This window comes from Schistocerca piceifrons, unplaced genomic scaffold (genome assembly GCF_021461385.2).
Source record: "Schistocerca piceifrons isolate TAMUIC-IGC-003096 unplaced genomic scaffold, iqSchPice1.1 HiC_scaffold_1206, whole genome shotgun sequence".
In the NCBI taxonomy this organism is placed as follows: domain Eukaryota; kingdom Metazoa; phylum Arthropoda; class Insecta; order Orthoptera; family Acrididae; genus Schistocerca; species Schistocerca piceifrons.
The window spans coordinates 110001-115000 of NW_025727022.1; the positions used below are offsets into that span (position 1 = coordinate 110001).

Sequence of the window (5000 nt, forward strand, 5' to 3'; positions counted from 1 at the left end):
TTAACCTAACCCATGTTGTGCCTTAACCTAACCCATGTTGTGCCTTAACCTAACCCATGTTGTGCCTTAACCTAACCCATGTTGTGCCTTAACCTAACCCATGTTGTGCCTTAACCTAACCCATGTTGTGCCTTAACCTAACCCATGTTGTGCCTTAACCTAACCCATGTTGTGCCTTAACCTAACCCATGTTGTGCCTTAACCTAACCCATGTTGTGCCTTAACCTAACCCATGTTGTGCCTTAACCTAACCCATGTTGTGCCTTAACCTAACCCATGTTGTGCCTTAACCTAACCCATGTTGTGCCTTAACCTAACCCATGTTGTGCCTTAACCTAACCCATGTTGTGCCTTAACCTAACCCATGTTGTGCCTTAACCTAACCCATGTTGTGCCTTAACCTAACCCATGTTGTGCCTTAACCTAACCCATGTTGTGCCTTAACCTAACCCATGTTGTGCCTTAACCTAACCCATGTTGTGCCTTAACCTAACCCATGTTGTGCCTTAACCTAACCCATGTTGTGCCTTAACCTAACCCATGTTGTGCCTTAACCTAACCCATGTTGTGCCTTAACCTAACCCATGTTGTGCCTTAACCTAACCCATGTTGTGCCTTAACCTAACCCATGTTGTGCCTTAACCTAACCCATGTTGTGCCTTAACCTAACCCATGTTGTGCCTTAACCTAACCCATGTTGTGCCTTAACCTAACCCATGTTGTGCCTTAACCTAACCCATGTTGTGCCTTAACCTAACCCATGTTGTGCCTTAACCTAACCCATGTTGTGCCTTAACCTAACCCATGTTGTGCCTTAACCTAACCCATGTTGTGCCTTAACCTAACCCATGTTGTGCCTTAACCTAACCCATGTTGTGCCTTAACCTAACCCATGTTGTGCCTTAACCTAACCCATGTTGTGCCTTAACCTAACCCATGTTGTGCCTTAACCTAACCCATGTTGTGCCTTAACCTAACCCATGTTGTGCCTTAACCTAACCCATGTTGTGCCTTAACCTAACCCACGTTGTGCCTTAACCTAACCCACGTTGTGCCTTAACCTAACCCACGTCGTGCCTTAACCTAACCCACGTCGTGCCTTAACCTAACCCACGTCGTGCCTTAACCTAACCCACGTCGTGCCTTAACCTAACCCACGTCGTGCCTTAACCTAACCCACGTCGTGCCTTAACCTAACCCACGTCGTGCCTTAACCTAACCCACGTCGTGCCTTAACCTAACCCACGTCGTGCCTTAACCTAACCCACGTCGTGCCTTAACCTAACCCACGTCGTGCCTTAACCTAACCCACGTCGTGCCTTAACCTAACCCACGTCGTGCCTTAACCTAACCCACGTCGTGCCTTAACCTAACCCACGTCGTGCCTTAACCTAACCCACGTCGTGCCTTAACCTAACCCACGTCGTGCCTTAACCTAACCCACGTCGTGCCTTAACCTAACCCACGTTGTCGCCTAACGTAACCCACGTTGTCGCCTAACGTAACCCACGTTGTCGCCTAAACCTGCTCTGTAATTGTTATACGACTCGTTCAATTAGTGTAGTGTTGCCCACCCGCAACCCTCGCAATATAGTTCGCTACTCGCACTCCCCGCTCCCCTGTGTATCGCTTCATGTTAAACACCTTGCAAGTCTTGCTCACTTTCCACATGCTCCTGCTGTACACTGTAATGTGGATGGCAGCAGGACGTACATGCCGCCCCTCCCCACGTCCCCACCTTGCCCCCTGCCTTCGCAAGCTGGTTGGTGAGAACTTTGCATGTTCAATGCCCTCCGCATGCGACGTACTCAGGCTACGTTGTGGTGCGGCCTGTGTCAACTGTCCGCTAATGTCGTACGCGTAAACCACAATCTGTACTGCACATTCGTCCTTATGTACTGAATGATACATCGTGGCACATGTGTGACCGTACAACGACTGCGCCCAAAAACGGCGGACCATACAGTGCAAATATTGTGCACGCAGCTACGTGTCGTCTCCCTATGAGAGCTGGATTGCAGTGTGGTACGCCATAGAGACGTGTGGGAGGAACGGACGCCGTGGATGGCGATCAGCATGAGCTGTCTGTTGATGTATTCGGACCTAGTCGTCTCTCCTCACACACCGTGATGGCATGGTGCACCGCGTTCCATATCTGCGACATGCTACAGAGGCCGGTTGACAGTCGTTCGAGCAATGGACATCGCATACGTACGGGGGCCACCTTCCACGTATTGTCTAGGCGTGCACATTTTGTTGCGTGTATGTGGGCAGACGTAGTGTGGCGTGACACCTGACACAGGCATGCAATAATCGTGGAAGTTGCAAATGGCGATGGACGCCTGCGTTTTCTGGTGAAGTTACGCAAATGAACAAATGGTAACCTGTTGTGGTGCGGTTGTTCTCGCTAGGGGTGAATCGGTGATGGCGACGATAGGTTGAGGTACTAACCGGTTGTTCCAGCGATACCCACCATGCCGACGAAACTGAACGGCATCTGGGTGTGAAGCGATACGCGGCGGTGGCTGGGTGGGACCGTCCCCGGCCGGTGAGGGGGCGCCTCCCGGCGTGCTGGCCGCGCGGTGCGTGGGCGCACGCGCTACAGCCGGCTGGTGGGGGCGGCCAGTGGCAGGCGCGCCGGCCGACGGACGCGGCAGGCGTCGCAGCTGCGCGCCGGCGCACCCTGCGCGCGGCGCCGTGCGGCCAAAGTAGGTCCTCGCGGGCCCGGTGCGAAGCGCGGTGGACATCTTCAGTGTGCTGGTCCGATTGAGGACTGTGTGCGTTGAGGATGCGCTGCCGCCCGGCGCTCGGCGCCGCGACGCCGTCTGCTGCTCGGTCGCCCCAGCGGTTCTCGCTGGTGGTTTGTATCGCAGCTGTGCGGATGTGTTGGCGCGTGCGCTGTGCTGGGAGAGTTCGCTTCGGCACCCAAGTGGGGCTTTTGTCCTTCTGTGGCGCTGGCGTTGGAGCTGCCGGTCACCGTAGGTGGCGCGTGTTGTCTCCCGCCGGCAATGCCACGACAGCACGCTCCCGGGCCTCTGTCGGCAGCGGCAAGCTCAGTTGGGAGCACGGGTGGTCGCACCGAAAGCGTCTACTCGCCTAACTCCGGGCGATTGCGCCTCTCTCGAACCCGACCAAGTACTTGGGACGGCGCTGCGCGCCGCCGGGACCTGAGAGGGTTTCGAGGTGTATTGTGCAGGGGAGCTCAGCCTCCTCCTGTTTGCAGAATGATTGAGCGGACGCTTGCGTGTTCGCGCGGGCCCCCGGGACACACTCCCGGGCGGCCGGCTGCTCAGCTCTAGTTGACGCAGCTCCCTGGTTGATCCTGCCAGTAGTCATATGCTTGTCTCAAAGATTAAGCCATGCATGTCTCAGTACAAGCCGCATTAAGGTGAAACCGCGAATGGCTCATTAAATCAGTTATGGTTCCTTAGATCGTACCCACGTTACTTGGATAACTGTGGTAATTCTAGAGCTAATACATGCAAACAGAGTGCCGACCAGAGATGGAAGGGACGCTTTTATTAGATCAAAACCAATCGGTCGGCTCGTCCGGTCCGTTTGCCTTGGTGACTCTGAATAACTTTGGGCTGATCGCACGGTCCTCGTACCGGCGACGCATCTTTCAAATGTCTGCCTTATCAACTGTCGATGGTAGGTTCTGCGCCTACCATGGTTGTAACGGGTAACGGGGAATCAGGGTTCGATTCCGGAGAGGGAGCCTGAGAAACGGCTACCACATCCAAGGAAGGCAGCAGGCGCGCAAATTACCCACTCCCGGCACGGGGAGGTAGTGACGAAAAATAACGATACGGGACTCATCCGAGGCCCCGTAATCGGAATGAGTACACTTTAAATCCTTTAACGAGTATCTATTGGAGGGCAAGTCTGGTGCCAGCAGCCGCGGTAATTCCAGCTCCAATAGCGTATATTAAAGTTGTTGCGGTTAAAAAGCTCGTAGTTGGATTTGTGTCCCACGCTGTTGGTTCACCGCCCGTCGGTGTTTAACTGGCATGTATCGTGGGACGTCCTGCCGGTGGGGCGAGCCGAAGGCGTGCGACCGCCCCGTGCGTGCTCGTGCGTCCCGAGGCGGACCCCGTTGAAATCCTACCAGGGTGCTCTTTATTGAGTGTCTCGGTGGGCCGGCACGTTTACTTTGAACAAATTAGAGTGCTTAAAGCAGGCAAGCCCGCCTGAATACTGTGTGCATGGAATAATGGAATAGGACCTCGGTTCTATTTTGTTGGTTTTCGGAACCCGAGGTAATGATTAATAGGGACAGGCGGGGGCATTCGTATTGCGACGTTAGAGGTGAAATTCTTGGATCGTCGCAAGACGAACAGAAGCGAAAGCATTTGCCAAGTATGTTTTCATTAATCAAGAACGAAAGTTAGAGGTTCGAAGGCGATCAGATACCGCCCTAGTTCTAACCATAAACGATGCCAGCCAGCGATCCGCCGCAGTTCCTCCGATGACTCGGCGGGCAGCCTCCGGGAAACCAAAGCTTTTGGGTTCCGGGGGAAGTATGGTTGCAAAGCTGAAACTTAAAGGAATTGACGGAAGGGCACCACCAGGAGTGGAGCCTGCGGCTTAATTTGACTCAACACGGGAAACCTCACCAGGCCCGGACACCGGAAGGATTGACAGATTGATAGCTCTTTCTTGATTCGGTGGGTGGTGGTGCATGGCCGTTCTTAGTTGGTGGAGCGATTTGTCTGGTTAATTCCGATAACGAACGAGACTCTAGCCTGCTAACTAGTCGCGTGACATCCTTCGTGCTGTCAGCGATTACTTTTCTTCTTAGAGGGACAGGCGGCTTCTAGCCGCACGAGATTGAGCAATAACAGGTCTGTGATGCCCTTAGATGTTCTGGGCCGCACGCGCGCTACACTGAAGGAATCAGCGTGTCTTCCTAGGCCGAAAGGTCGGGGTAACCCGCTGAACCTCCTTCGTGCTAGGGATTGGGGCTTGCAATTGTTCCCCATGAACGAGGAATTCCCAGT

General features: G+C 53.9%; 1 non-coding gene across 1 annotated transcript in view; it reads left to right on the top strand.

Annotated features, from left to right (window-relative positions):
- The first annotated feature begins 3309 nt into the window (after positions 1-3309).
- The window catches only part of LOC124729372, a 1909-nt gene continuing 218 nt past the window's right edge, over positions 3310-5000 (top strand). The window contains exon 1 of the ribosomal RNA XR_007007644.1: positions 3310-5000. This exon is cut by the window's right edge and continues 218 nt beyond it. This is a non-coding gene — a ribosomal RNA (small subunit ribosomal RNA).